The 15742-nt window shown below is 46.4% G+C and overlaps 1 long non-coding RNA gene across 1 annotated transcript; it reads left to right on the top strand.

Annotated features, from left to right (window-relative positions):
* The first annotated feature begins 3697 nt into the window (after nt 1-3697).
* On the top strand, nt 3698-15479 carry LOC120371041. Its single transcript, XR_005584114.1, has 3 exons — nt 3698-3806; nt 12090-12176; nt 15268-15479. It is a non-coding gene; the product is annotated as an uncharacterized LOC120371041 (long non-coding RNA).
* Nucleotides 15480-15742: the final 263 nt, after the last annotated feature.

Below are 15742 nucleotides of genomic sequence, written 5' to 3'. Positions count from 1 at the left end.
TAGGAAAGCTCATTCCTGAGGTAGATTCTTGACCCTTTGCCAAGACTCACATTCTCTCTTAGGCACACAGATACAATGTTAATGGGGGCAAATGCATTCAACATAAAGGGTGAAACATTGTGTACTATATGGCACCTTTGGCAATTGATTTGTCATAGCTGTCCATCGAGTAGGAATTGCTCTCTCCTTCCCATCCTCTCCTCACCAACCCAAAGAAGCAGCTGATTGTAGTCGTCAGTGTTTGGCAGGGATATTGCTAGGATCCACTTCATGGTAATGTTAGATTAAAGACGATCTGCAAAGCAAAAACTGAAGCTCTCAGAGTCCATTTGAATCCATTAGAAAGGAGCAACAATGATTTATTTTAAAGGAAAATCTACTGCTTGACCTGTAAGTCCTGTTTTCTTTCTTTGTGTTGGAGGATTATTGCAAGGTCTTTGGAGGACCTCAACAGTGACATCACAATAGACTGAAATCTGCACAATCTTTGGCTCAGTTCCTGCATTTGGGTTCAGGTCTGGACCCCTGCTGAAGTCGAAAGGACTTTATGCAAGGGTAAGTGTCTGCCCCTGGATCTGATTGCAGGATCAGAGCCTCCAGTTCAACATCCTTCCCTCCACCCCTCAGCTCAGCTTAGGACAGGAAAACCCGCAGCTCAGGTACAACCGCCAAAGTCCTCCAGCAAAAAGGAAGAAGTCAGAATCCGATATATCATCAAAATGGGAGGCAAATATTTGTAAATAAATCTTTATGGGACTGTATTTATTTGCATTTCAGAAAACACTTATTTATTTAGGGTTTTTTTTGGCTTTACTATTCTCATCTAAGGGAATTCCAGCCTGGGACTCTCTTGGGTGAAAATCATTCTCCTTTTAAAAGTCCACAGAAGGGAGCATCCTAGATAAGTTCCAGATGTGATTTTATCCTCCCTCTGGCAATTCACCCGAGTCTTTTATTTAGTCACAAATACTCTTCCTCCAACACCAGACTGAGACAAAGCTATGTGAATGCAATAGATGGAAAATGCTGCAATTGTGGGGAGAGGAAGGCAGCAAGGGTCTGATTCTCCACTCGCGCACACTAGCTTTACCCTGGCATAACTGCACTGACTCCAATGTAGTTGTCATCGGTTTACACCAGCGTGAGTGTGTGAGAGAGGAATCAGGCCCTGTGCGTTATAACCCAAGATGCAGAGCTGATTGTAGATAGACAGAGATACGTTTTGACACATCTACCTGGAGCTGTGTCTTGCAGGCATGATGAAGCCAGATGAGCCCATGTTGTGATCAGCTGCAGTGATACTAGCCAGATAATGGGTTCCTTTTGGAGAACAGCAGAGAATTTGTTTTAAAGGAACACACTCTTGACCAGTTTTGAGGGATAATTATTTTGCTGATGAGGCCAGGATATTATCAACACAGAAGACAGTATGCAAAGTTTTTCAAAACACTCCATAAAACTATTATTGGGTTTATTAATAAACGCCATGTGGGTTTACATTTAAATCAATGCTCTTTATTAATACATTTATTCTTGTTTTATTACAAAACCATCTCAGTTGTATATTAAAGTGTGGGACCTCAGCTAAACTAACAGGCTGGTGTGTGCATGATCACTTTGGAGGCAGCAAATGTAATAATTTGTGTGAGTGCCCAGGGAGAGGGACTGGACACTGCAGAGAGACCCTCTGGGGAACTTGGGAATTGGGGTTCATGAATTGTATCTGAAACACAAGGTATCTGGTATCAGAGGGGTCGCCGTGTTAGTCTGGATCTGTAAAAGCAGCAAAGAATCCTGTGGCACCTTATAGACTAACAGACATTTTGGAGCATGAGCTTTCGTGGGTGAATCCCCACTAACGTCTGTTAGTCTATAAGGTGCCACAGGACTCCTGTGTCTGTACTCAGTCCGGTTTCTCCCCTGAACCCCCATAACAATAGGCTCAGAGGAAACTGAGCAGCCATGGAGTGGCTACCTTACCGCCCTGTATGCCCTCTCCAGAGTTGGTGGCTGAATTCCCCTTCTCCCCAGCTCAACTCCTTTGGGGCGCTCCTGCCTTGTGGATTGCCTGTGTGTGTGTGGAGGAGCGGGGGAATTTCCCCGCAGAAAGAATGTAGGATTATTTCCGCTTTACAACCTAGAGTGTGCAGGTGACACAGTAATTACTTCTGAGCCCACTAACAGTAATCACTGAGTAATCTACAGTCAATATAATTACCACCTGTATGCAGAATATGTAATTACTGTATTATGTAGAGACATGATATTTACCAAGCAAATCCTCCTTAGTTACTGAGTAATTTAAAAGAATGCATATAGTATTTGTGTATGGAAAATAAAAAGCACGTTATTGGGATTTCGGTTAGCAAAAATCAGAGGTTTTAAAAGGCAAGGAAAGCAGGAGGAATCAAAGCCCAAGCGAACAAATACCCGTTCTTCTTTCCTTTATTTATATTTTAAATATTCTCTGCTTGAGTGAATTGAAATAAATGCCAGTTTATTGAAACATTTACCCTTAAGAGTTTACAGGTTTCTTTTTATCACGTGCAACTTGGACTATGAGGGAAAAAAAGGTAAAAGTGGAACTGGTATCATGAAAAATGTCAGATTTAAGCCTCACCATTCATTATAACAAGAAGAAATAATTCCAGAAATATAATAGAGCTTCCCATCAGTCAAATCTTTGGGCAAACTCCCACTGACTCCAGCAGGGGTCTGGTACTGCAAGCTGCTAAACATCTCTTGCAATGTTCTGAGCCTTCTTCAGGTCCCACTGAATTACTAGGAGTTGAGGAGTTGCAGAACCTCCCTGGAGATGCTCCACATCTCTCAGTATCAGATAATTAGGGGTGAAATCCTGGCTGCATTGAAGTCATTGGCAAAACTCCCATTATCTTCTATGGGACTAGAATTTCACCTCAGGGCTATAATTTTGTTGGTAGCCCTTCTATCTGACAAGGCATGAGAGCCATTAAATGTTTTAAGGGGCTGATCCTGCAACCCCTACTCAGGCAAGTAGTCCTATTGAGTTTAATAGGACTTCTCCCAGGAACAGAGCATACACTCACCTGCATAAGGTTGTGCATTAGGAAACTACCCACTTTAGCTTTGTAAATGACCCATAATTACATAGTGATGAGGTTTTCCTGAAGATTAGTTGTTAAAGCACAGCAAGCAGCATTCCTCCCTCTGTTATAGGAAAATGAATGGTATTAACTCACTATACTCCTCTCTGATCCATTTTTCTTCTGCTGCTGAGAATATTCTACCATACAAACGATACAGGCTTTAGGGGGTGTGGCCACAGAGATCAGGCCAACAAGAGGGGGTGTGGCCTCATTCACAGGTACTTCCCTCTGTATTTTCCAAGGGAAATTCTTGTTTGCAGTGTTCTTGTAGCCGTGTTGGTTCCACGGTATTAGAGAGACAAGGTGGGTGAGGTCATATTTTTTATTGGATCAATTTCTGTTGGTGAAAAAGACCAGCTTTCAAGCTACACAAAGCTTGTCTCTCTCACCGACAGAAGTTGGTCCAATAAAAGATATGACCTCACCCACCTTGTCTCTGTAAGAGAAACTCTGACTCTTTAGGCTTTCCCAAGCTAATCACTTTTCTCTAATTCCGTTTTAAAATAACTGCTCATTAAGCAATTTTAAATCTGTTTTTCCCTCCTTCTTTCAATGGAGAATTCCTACAGGTCCAAGAATAAATTGACCAAGACGTTCCTGGTGCTTGGGCTAATAGGAGCTTAAGTTTTTGGTGTCCAAAAGGCAGGTGTGTCCAGTTCTCCCGTGGAACGTTATTGTGTAAGTTACAACTTCTTTTATTCCATATTCACTTTTGCATTACTTGCTTTTCCTTAATGGTATTTTGGAGACAATATTAAAAGGGTAAAAACCCAACCCTCTTAATTTCTGCAAAATGTACAATTTTAATCATCTGCATTTAAGCCAATCCCTCGCCCCTTCATCCACAAACACAGCTAGCAATCTGGTCCAAGCAAATACTAATAACACTTACAGTAAAAGTACTTTCCTGGCTACTTCTCTCTTCAGTTATTATCAAATTAAAATATTTGTTATTAGTGAGCCCTAGGTCTTTTTGTATCTACCAAATCACTACCACGTTTGGGGTCCATACATTTCTTATTGCAGTTAAACATGACAGTATGAAAGTGTATGTCTCTCAGCTGCAATAGCTAATATTAATACTTTGCACATACATAGTACTTTTCAGCTGAGATTTACGAGCATTAATTACATCCCTATGCAGTGTATTTTACCCTTGTGTAAACTGAGGCATACAAATGTTAGGGACTAAATTTTCAAAAGTGTTCAGTATTAAATGTGCTGAGCTTATCTGGAAACACGGCTACTTATGTGAGGGGCTGAGGACTTTTTAAAATCTGGCCTCACCTGAATTGTTAATGACCATACATGGAGTCGGTGACCAACTGAAGGAAAGAGAACCCAGGAGTCTTGACACCCAGTCTAGGTAACTGTTATATGTTAATTTGAAATAATAATTAAATAAGTGGGGTATTTTATAGACTCTATTAAGTAGACACCCAGCCCAACCCCCCCCCCCCCCTTTCCCTCAATGGAATATATAGATTTTTTTCATTATTGTTTTTAGCAAGATAGATTTGATTAAAAATGAATAAATAACATCAAAATGATTCACCCTCACATTTGGAAATGCTGTGTCGGAGGCGAAGGGGCTTCCAGTTTATTACATGACTCACTGTGTTCTTGCATTCAGCCCATCAGACTGTATCAGCAAATCATGTTACATAATATAATGTAACAAGACAGGAATGACTGAGTTTAACCTAGAAAACATTCAAGAAATGACCTGCTATAGTCATTGGTCAGTTCTGGGGAAAGCACTATTCTTTTTTCCATCCGTCCATCCACGCATCCCCCCTACTTTAGAAGACAAGGTTTATTAATGGGAAAGTGAGTCCTAGGAATTGTGCCATCTGTCTGTTCTGGAGGCGCATGCCAGACAGGTCATAGTTAATGTTTAAGGATTTATAACGTGGCCAGAGACATTTGTCTGAGGCTGAAACTTGGCGTACAAAGTGTGGGATGGGAGGGGAGGAATTTCTGCGTGTGCGCTAGTTTTCAAAATGGCCCGTTCAGTGGAAGTGCAAGGCACAGGAATGCAACCAGAAGAAAGGAAATAACCCTGTGCGTATAGAATAGGATTTTGGGTGTGTGTGAAACAGTGGGGGGAGAGGCAGTTTCTCCAGGATTCAAAAAGGCACTTGCTTTGTTACAAATAAAAGCTGGCAGCATTACGAGTCCACAAAGTATAGACTAGACTAGACCTGACCCTCTCAAGGAAAGTTTCATGGCTCTGACATCACCAGCGGGAGTGTATTCCAACAGCAGGCAATAGAATCACCAGGAGGGCTGCAGTGAGTGAATGCTGCCACAGTGTCCTAGGGATGCATCCTTTCTACATGTCTGACCTGGATTTTGGAACAACCCAGAAAGAGAATCCTTCCTGGTTCTACAGTGAGCTCAGTGCATGCTGGGACAGCTGTGCGAATACTCACACGGCGCAGATGTCTTGGATGACGGTGTGGGGACATCTGTTTTGTTCTGTTCACAGGGCCCAATCCAAAACCCTTTGAAGTTAATGAAAGACTCCTCTCGACTTCAATGGGTGTTGACTTCAGCCCATAATTAATATTAACCTCACTAGCAAAGCTCAGTGCTTGGATGTAAGGAGCTGCCAGGAGCCCAGGACACAACAAATGCAGCCAACATATTCAGCCTAATCTGTAGCTCATGGAATTGGTCATGTATGTGCAGCATGAAGGTCAGCAATGAGCTGTGGGGGCAGGGGGGGCGTTATTACTGGCCATGCAGTTTCTACTATTTATGCACCAAGCAGAAGCAGAGAGCACGGTTGCATTTCCTTTGGTTTGAAATGATTATGCAAATTGATATGTGAATTAGGTGCAGCTCATATAGGGCTCCTGGCAAGTTGCTGTCTGGACAGAGCTTTAAGGGGTCGTGTGTGTCTGGAATAAGGAGTGTGTGTCTTTGATCATGCCCATGGCATGTTCCCCCACCCTCCCTCCAGCAGTATTCCAGCTCAGCAAGGATGCTTCGGGCAAGGATCTGGGAAGAGCTTGAGTGCAGGGGCCACTGGAGTTCATGTTTAGTCTTCAATTGCTGTAATTCTGACAAGAAAGCATTTGCCAAAGCGAAAATCCTGGCATAATGCTACCCAGCTGCTGCCATGTTTCTCTGTGACCTAGAGGGCGAGAGAGAGGAAGAGACGAGGAAAGAGATTTACTCTGGAGGGTGGGGCGACCACATCTCTGTACTCCTTGAGAATGATATTCCATGCAGCAAAAGGTATTGACCAGTGGAGCCAATATCAAAAAGCATTGACTGGAAAGGTCACTGGTGAATCAATTGAAGGAGCCTGCCTGACTCTTTTAAACAGTAAGTATTATAATGGTCCTTCCTGAAGCTTTTATGGAGACCCTCTCGGGGGAGGAAACTGGAATGCGTTTCAGCATGAGGTAAATGATCCTGTGCTGACGAAGGCGGCCGTCGTCCCTGAGCCAGTGTCCTCCGTGAGCAGCACGTCCCTGGATGATGCAGTCAGTGAGACCTTTATGAGAAGCAGCATGGAACCCGGAGTTAATTGCGCTCTGCTGCCATTTATAGTCTGAAAAATCCAGGCTGTGCTAAAATGGAAAAGTAATTAAGAAATATTTCATATCTCCGAGTGGCCCGGCATTTTTATTTTGGTGTGTGCAGCTCCGCAGGCTCCTCATGGATTTGTGCCGCTGCTACATTTCAGTGCAATAAATCCCAGTGCCTTTGGAGCCTGACAAACCAGTCCTGAATGTGATCAGAAAACCAATGGCTGTTCTCTTTAGGGTTTAGTGCTTGCTTGCGTCAAGTCTCCTCATATCAATCAAGCTAGGGTGCAGCCGGTGAGCATACGGCTATCGCAGAACGCGGTGACCTTCTCACCGGGGAAGCTGAAGATCAGAAAGGGCAGGGGGAGAGGAGGCAGGAGAAAGAAAAGCCACGGCCATACCATTCCTATCCAAAACCCAAGAGACCCATTCAGCCACAGTCCAGCCTGGCAAGAATTTATTCTACTTGCGAAAGGGACGTGTGTCAAGGTTGACAGGCCAGAATTTACCCTATCTGAAAATAAATAATTGGGCATTTAAATCTCCCCGCCTGCAAACTCTCTGGGCACCTCAATGACTCTCAGCCATTAGCCCAGCTGCAGAGCTGACAGGATGAAATCCCTGCTTTGCAGTTGGGCTAGTGGCCCATGGCGCACCTAGGACTGGGTTTGCTTCCTGTTGTGTATCAGCCCAGGAACAGTCAAGAGCCATAAGCCCACTCAGATGCCACCCGCACCAGCTAGATGCCTTCCTGCTGCCAACAGGAGTCAGGTCTCTGAGAAACTAGCCTGGATTTCCGGTTGCTGGGGGAGGTGGGCCTGGGGAGACCTCGCTGGATTTTTTCCTTCAAGAGGGGGTCAGGTGTGTGCTTTTGGCTGGGTGGTAGCAGGTAGAAGCTCTCCTGGATTTGGACCAAGGAAAACCATGGTCCATAGTGTGTAGGGGTGTTGTAGCTTTTGGCTGAGGTCAGAGTCAGAAGAGAAGCTCTCCGGATTACTGCCAGCAAGGGTGGAGTGCAGGAGACAATGTCAGAGGTCTCCTGCTGCCACTGAGGTTCAGAGTCACAGGACGTCCTCCCAGTGTCGCTGCTGGTGGTGAGGCAATCTAGGACAGGCTGCCATGACTACTGCTTCACTACCCACCACTGGCTCCAACACATAACCACAACACAGGGTCAGCCTTCGGCTGGTGCTAGGACTGTCCGTCTGGGGCAGCTGGGGAGTGACACGGAGCAGACAGAGGGGGTGATGGGGCGAAAGCATGCATGCCGCAGCACGAAATAGCTCTGCTGCAGGGGAGTGCACACGCTGCAGCTGAGAGCGAGAGGGGGGCGCTCCCTGTCTGGGAGAGTGTGCATGCTGCACAGAGAGAGAGCTCTGCCCAAGGCTCTGGTGGAGGGAGGGGACGAGCACAGGCTGCAGTTAGAAAGAGGTCCCCGATGGGAGAGCCTGCGCGTGGCTGTGGGACAGAGCTCTCTGCTGGGCAGAGCGTGGGATGCGTGCTCGGTGCAATGAGCCAGCCCCGCGTGGGTTGTTAAATCGTGGGTCCGATCCCAAGGAATCATGAGAATGGTTTAGAAAGTGAAAAGAAAAAACAAATGCATGGCTGGTCATTTGCACCCTGCCTTTGGGGGAAGCCAGCTCTCCCCACTCTGTGTGAAATCATGTCAGAGGCTGGAATTCAAACTGAAACGCAGACCCGGAGATTAGTGTGGGCCTCTGTCTGCTGCTAGGAGAGAGCTTCTCCTTACCCTCTCTTAACCCCGGGGGTGTAGGGAGCTGGCATGATCCTACTCCATCCCCCTCCTGTAACACTCTTGCTTCCCTTCCCAGCTGTCCTGCCCAGTTCCTCCATGCATCTCAGTTGTCTCATGTCAGATGCCTGCTCCTCTGTATTCACCTACCGCGTATCTTCCCTCCCTTTTCCCTCATAGACTCCTCCCTACACCAGAGGATTCAGGGGGCCTGGGGCAAAGCAATTTCAGGGGCCCCTTCCATAAAAAAAAGTTGCAATACTATAGAATATTATATTCTCGTGGGGGGCCCGGGGCCTGGGGCAAATTGCCTCACTTCCCCCCCGCCCCCGGGCAGCCCTGCCCTACACATTCTACCAGTCTGCTTTCTTGGTCTACCATTCTCTTTGTTTCCTTCCTGCCCAAGGTTCTTTGTGCCACCTTTAGTTTCCTTTCTGCATCCCATATTCCCTTATATCCCCCCCCGCAATCTCCCACTTATACTTCCCCATGCACCCACACTCCCCTGTTCTCCCACTTGGGTCCCAATCCATAGCCCGTTGAAGCCAATGGCAGTATTTAATTGTCGTCAGTAATTCTGCATCAGGCTGGTGCTGAATAGAGAGGAGCCATCTCCACTGAGGGCAGCCTGCCTTCTGTCCCATTGGAAACAATGCAAGTGGGTGGCTGTCTTCATGAGCAGCAGTTTCACCTCTGTCTGCAAAGGATGTGGGGGAATTACGGCCCTTTGTGCATGGAAAGCTAAGTTTGCTATGAGAGGGAGCAATGGGACTTGGATGCGTCAAGGCTGGAGACAGTATAAACTGTCCAAAATGGTAGAACAAAAATCACCTTTCCACCCCCTTACCCGAGCATGTCGCCCCATCCCCAGTGCCTTCACTGACTGCCCTCTCTTTCTAGGTACTTATATGGCCCTCATCACCATAGGATCGGAATGGTTTCCCACTGACTTCTGTTTCTCATTTCAGCATCTTCTCTGCCCATGCACATCTCAGCTCTCATTTTCTCCTGCCTCTGCCCTCATGACCCATTCACTGCCTGGCCCCTCTTCCTTAGGGCTCCCTTTGTCTCTCCTCCCATTCTTAACTTCCAGCCTTTTTATTTGTACAGCGCTTCCTTCACTTGGCATGGCCTCCCGCAGCCTCTTCCTGCTACCTCCTTAAAACTCCCTGCATGTACAGTACTCAGTGTTCCTAGAGTGATCTCTCCAGCACGGAGTGTTCCAGCTCTTATGGCTTTGCATTACATCCTGGCAATATAAAGTGTAAACTCAGGGTAGGGACCTTGTCCTTCTGTGTCCTTGTAAAGGGCTGGCTACCTCTATGGTGCTTAATAAATAGCAGTAATAATACTCTATCTATGGTTCTCATTACCATAGCATGTGCAGAATTATTATCCTTACTTTATACATGGCCAGCTGAGCTACAGAGAGACAAAGTGACTTACCCAAGGTTCCCATGTAGAGAATGGTCTTGAACTCAGCTTTCCTGAGTTCCTGGTTAGTAGCTTAGCTGCATCATTCTCCCTCCATCCCTCCTCTACGGTTGCAATGCATAAAACGGAAGAAATGCTTTTAACTCTGTGGGCCAAATCCTGGCCAAGTGTAAGCAGGTACAATGCCATCGGTTTTGAACCACAGACACCGTAGCTGAATTTGGCTTCCTGTCTGTATGAGGTCCTGTCGTTTCCATGGAACCTACTTATCTAGCTGACCCAGCAATCTTCCCAAGAGGGAAACCTTCCCAAGCTGTGATGAGCCACCAATCCCATGGCTCTGAAACTTAAGCAAGAAGCTCAGCTGAGAAGTATTTCCGAACAGCAGCCATAACAATAATGGCAACTGCATCTACCTTACCAAATGGGACCCCAAATACTTTGGTGCCTTGTAAACATTTGGCACATGATGTAGAAAGCTGGGGTCGGTTTCCCATACTGGGGAAGCTTGCTCGCCTCTCCTGAGCTGAAATCCAACTCACGTTTCCTGGCCTGAAGTCATCAGTGCATTTGTCTCATTCTTCTTATGTCTGCTACCCGGTCAGACATCTCAGCTGCTCTTGTTCTTCTCTTGCTCCTGGTAGCAGGAGTTATGTGGCTTCTCATGCATTGACAGTTTTCTCTTGGGGATTCAGTGTGGAGGAATTGTAGGAAGGAAACAGATCTGATGGAGGACAGAATTTGGGGTGTTCCTTTTGCTTTCTACATTGCAGCACCAGTTTGTTGTTGTTGTCCCAGCTGGGTTGCCTGAACCAAAGTAACTGCCAGCCACCTATGGTAGTCAAGACTCCCTGGTAAGCACAGTTCGGCAGATGTCAGGCGTAAGGTCCTTCCCCTGCTATCTCTGCAAGCATAGATTCAAGTAAACTGATTACATCCATCGCTCTGCTGATGCTTCCTTTTCCCCACCTCCCTTTCTTCCTTCCTCCTTTTTTCTTTTCTTGCTTTCCCCTCATCTTCTCGTGCATGAACTAATTGATGTCTGATCTACTCAGTGGTTCAGCCCTAAAAAGTAACCTTCAGTTAACTGCTCACATAACTTGCCTGTCAGTTTTGATAACAGTCAGGGCATTGCTTTTGCAAGTGTTCTACAGTAAAATTAGCCGCTTTGCTCTTGTCAAGCAAATGAGCCCCGAGGCTTATACGAGAACCATTAACGATCACGCCGTGACAGGGACTGGCGCACCAGGCAGCCTGCAGAAGCATCGCTTCTGAGTTCGCCACGCCCCTGCTGAGCAGTTAGGTTTAATTAACCTGCATTAACTTCCCTAGGGATAGTGTTTTCCCTGGGTCCTCATGATAGGATCAAGTGTGGCTGGGGACTGTTGTTGTCCTCTAAGGAGGCTTTGGCTCCCCTCGGTTGGGATCCAGACGTGTTTTTGTCTATGGAATGGAAATAAACTATGACTAATATGCTCATCAGTACCAGCAGCTACAGCCTTGGGCTTTGCCCGCAATTCCAAGCTGCAGGAGAAATTGTTGATAGATTCACAGAGTCATTGTCATATACCTTAAGAACGTACGCTTGAAGCTTTGTTTTGTTCCATGTAGGCATAGACATCAGTTCTTTCCATTCCTGAATCACAGGCGCATAGAAATGGCAGGAAGAGACCTCAAGAAGTCATCTGGTCCAGCCCCCTGCACAGCTTGCTTTTCATGCATGTTTTTAAGTCCTAAGCTTTCCTTGAAAAGATGAGGTAAAATAATGAAGTTTCTTTTCTAGCCGCAAGTTACCTTGGCGGAACAATTTGTCTTGCTGAATCTGCAGCCAGCCAGTAAAGAGAAGTGTGGGATTGCATAAAAATGACACAAACATTAGAACTAGTCGGGAATTTTTCAACGCCATGTTTTTTTCATTGGAAAATGCTGATTTGTCAAAAACTGAAATTTGTAAAGCAGAGTTTAAAGCATGCCCCAGGCTGTGACAGCTTCTTCCTGAGCCAGGCCTGGCCAGGCTGGCTTGACTCCCCTGCAGGGTGAGACTGCAGGCAGGAGAGAACTCTGTGAATGCCCCCACTGTAAACACACAGTTCTCCAGACCCTCATCCCCGCCCCGTGCTGCACTGAAAAATAAAGCCATGCCAGCCTTCGCTGGAAGGAGAGGCAAGCAGCAGGGAGCCCTGTGAGCACAAGGAAAACAGACAAACCCACGTGGATTCTGTTGTTTTTCAGACTCTCCGCAATTTTTCCTGCATCCGGCGAAATTTTGCAAATTCTACATTTCAGCAGCCGCCAGCCAACGCAGCCCTAGAAAAAGAGGTGAGTCGCTGCTGATTGAGATGCTGGTCTCATCTCTGCTGGGTGGCAGCTGGAAGAGAGCACAGGGAACAAAGCCAGTGCAGTGCCACGGTAGGTGGTGCACACCACTTGCTGCCATCCCTTCCAAGGCCGGACGTGGAGAAGTTCCTACCTCCCTCCATCATTCCCCCAGTGACCCTACTGCCCCATATGGGGGAGCAGGGGCAGGGCAAAACAGCTCCACAACCGCTACCCACCCAGGACAAGGACTGTGTGAGTCTTCTGCCCAGCACAGGGAGTCTCCCAGCTGTGGACCGGAATGAAGCTGAGGTCAGGCTGCCTTGGTGTGGTTGGACTTTGGGTGCACTCAGTGGGAGAGGTGGGATGAAGCCCATAAAGATTTTTCATGTTTAATATGGCTAGGTCCCAATGTCACCGGAGGGCCAGGGGCTGATGCAGAGGAGAAGGGAGGAGCTATGCCTGCCATTCATAAGAACGGCCATCCTGGATCAGATCAAAGGTTCATCTAGCCCAGTATCTAGCCAATGCCTGGTGCTGCAGAGGACTCCCCTCAGCCCTGGGGTTGGGCTCCGTGCCAGGGGAGGGGCGAATTGGACCCTTGGAGCCTATTCTGATCTGACAAGTAGCTTTATTCGGTGCTTGGCATTCATGCTCCTGCACCAGTCTGCATGCTTGAGAACCCCCAAACACACATTACACTTGTGCCCTACGCAAACTTTGAAGATCCCAAATCTCTAGGGGTGGAAGGCTAAAGCCACTCGGCCTCCCCATACGATATAGCTGAGACCTGACACAGATCAGCTCATGTCCCAGGAGGTGTGGGAGTCGAGAGACCTGCTCCCCTACGCTGTGTCGAAGCAAACAGAGGCACCAATTGATCTGCAAAATGCCAGAGGTTAAATGAAGGCAAACCTTCGGTTCTCCCCATTTCCAGGAGTTCCAGCTGGCATCCTGCCTTGTTTGCTGTGAATCTGCCCTGGTTCTCTCCTAGACCCGTTTGCTGCTACATCCTCTTTCTCTCTCCTCATTTGCTCTCTGCTTCTGCTCACAAACTTGGCCCCCTTGCCAAGTTTGCAAGCAAAAAGCTCTAATGTCCTGGTTTCATCACAGTGGCGTGCTGGCAGGTCAGTGTCAGCGATCAATCCCCCATTCACCAGCGTGAAAATGAACAGATTAGAGCAATCAGAGGGTGTTTAACAATAACCGTGGCCAGGGTGGCTGTCAGCACTTTTTCTGGGTGTGTGGCACCAGTAAATAGCTGAGATCACCTTTCAGGAGCTGTCAGAAAGGAGAGGTGCTGGGGATGACAGTTTAATTGCTTTCCTTTCTTTCTCTCTCTCTTTCCCTCCCTTTCAGACTGGAGGTGCCTTCCAATTGCCAAACACATGCTATTTTCAGTGATGGTGTTTGTGGCTCAGCAGTGCACAGGGCTCTTGATGAGTGAGGGAAGTAAATTGCTGGGGAAGTGGTCATTAACATTCATTTGCATAGGTTAATTGCAATGGATAACGAAGGACATCAGTTTGTTTTTCAAGGGGGCTGCTGGAACAGATACCTCCATGATGGCAGCTCCCTCTACCCGTTCTTGACGTTGAACAACATCTTTCAGTCTGCGGCGGACAGGGACTCACTATTTAGCTGAGCCTCGTCCTGCCCTTGGATACTGCAGGTACAATTTTGTGCATGCAAATAAATGGATGCATAAATAAATGGGATGTGTTGGCACCTGCGGCTGCAGTATTTAGATGCCCTGCTATCTGATATTGGGGTGCAGGCAGACACTTAGGCTTCTCAATGGGTGCCACTGCAAGGATTCATACATGCACCCACAATTTTGTGTCCATATTTAACTGCCAATGCACATTTCTGCATACTGGTTTTGGGAAACGTAGGTTTTTAATCCCTGACACTCATTAACCAACTGTGTTTGCGGGAATATAAATGAACTTCATCATTACTCAAAGAGCGTATAATTTGGAGCATCCAACATTAATTTAGCTGTGGGCCATTATTTTCAGTGACTGCCTAGGTTCTCCTATGATGACTGTGTCCTGGCCAACACACATGGCATGGTACCAGGGACTTTTGCAGCTAAATACATGAGCTGCTACAGCTTGAGCTAAACAGCCAAGGCTCTGTAGCTGGGGCTGTAACAACTCATATCCTCTGTGGCTGGGCAATGAGAGGGACCTGTAACATCCAGTCACCAGTGAGTTACACTCAGACCCTATGGTGATGGATGCAATATAAGAACTTAAAAAAAGCAGAATGCCAATATGGCTATGAAATTAATCAGTATCCCCACAGCTATGTTACCTTAGTGTGTTAATGGAGGAAGAATTGTATCCGGGCTTGCTGATAAAACAGCTGCTTTAAGTGAAACAAGGCTGGGTGAGCCAAGATTTGCAATGCTCTGCGGGATCAATTTTTAAGTATTAAAAAGTTCACATAATTCTTCTTGAGTTCTTTCAAAACAGATGCTTCTGTGCTCTATTTTTCTCAAAGATAATCACTATTAGGTGTGCCAAGATGGGCAGGGATGGGTGTCCCTAGCCTCTGTTTGCCAGAACCTGGGACTGGGCGACAGGGGATGGATCACTTGATGATTACCTGTTCTGTTCATTCCCTCTGGGGTACCTGGCATTGGCCGCTGTCAGAAGACCAGACACTGGACTAGATGGACCTTTGGTCTGACCTAGTTTGGCCGTTCTTATGTACTGCACTCATGTAAAACACTACCATCACATGTTCACAGCTCAGTGCTCATGAGTGACCCTACAATAACAAAACCACCAGGGAGGTGATGGGTGACCCTACAGTGTCAGTGACAAACCAATCTCAGGCGAAAGAGACATTCTTCCAGTGTTCCAGCCTTCACGTGCTTAGGAACACTAGGAAATATAGATGACTTGATTTGGTTTCATCCAGAAGACAGACCATGTATTAAAAAATTCTACCAAAATGATGCTGATTATTATCAGAGAATCTGAGTGCTTTACATGTTAGTCATTAATTGAGCCTGAGCATTACCGTAAGTAAATGACAGGCAGGGAGTACTTAAACTGCCGCTGAAATGTACCTTGACTTCCAGGGTCAGACTGACGTCCGTGGGATTGCACTCGTTTATGTCAGGTCTGAGTTTGGTCCCAGGGTTCTCGCTGCCATTCTGGGGTGAATATGTGGTGACCCATGACCCTGACAGCATTGCTGACTTTTATAAACCACTTAAGATCCGAGTTACAAGAAGATAAACAACGTGGGAGCAAATGGCGGGTGTGATGCAGATCAGGACTGCAGTATTTGTGCCAGAAAGCTCATATAAAACCTGCCCACACAATTCCTGACTCTAAGCACAGTCCTCAGTTTCTGACTTTCATGAGCATTAAATTAAAATAAAAACACACTAGGCTTCTCCATTTTTATTACATGAACTGCAAGGAGAAATGTACCTGGAGGGTACACATCATATATTTAGAAAGATGGGAATAGGAAAATATCTGCAGATGATAAAAAAATTACCCACTTCTTGTGGTTATTTGATCTGCTAATTATCCATATTTCAGAAT

Source organism: Mauremys reevesii, linkage group 8, assembly GCF_016161935.1.
Source record: "Mauremys reevesii isolate NIE-2019 linkage group 8, ASM1616193v1, whole genome shotgun sequence".
Taxonomy (NCBI): Eukaryota; Metazoa; Chordata; order Testudines; family Geoemydidae; genus Mauremys; species Mauremys reevesii.
This window is presented reverse-complemented; position numbering and strand designations above follow the sequence as displayed.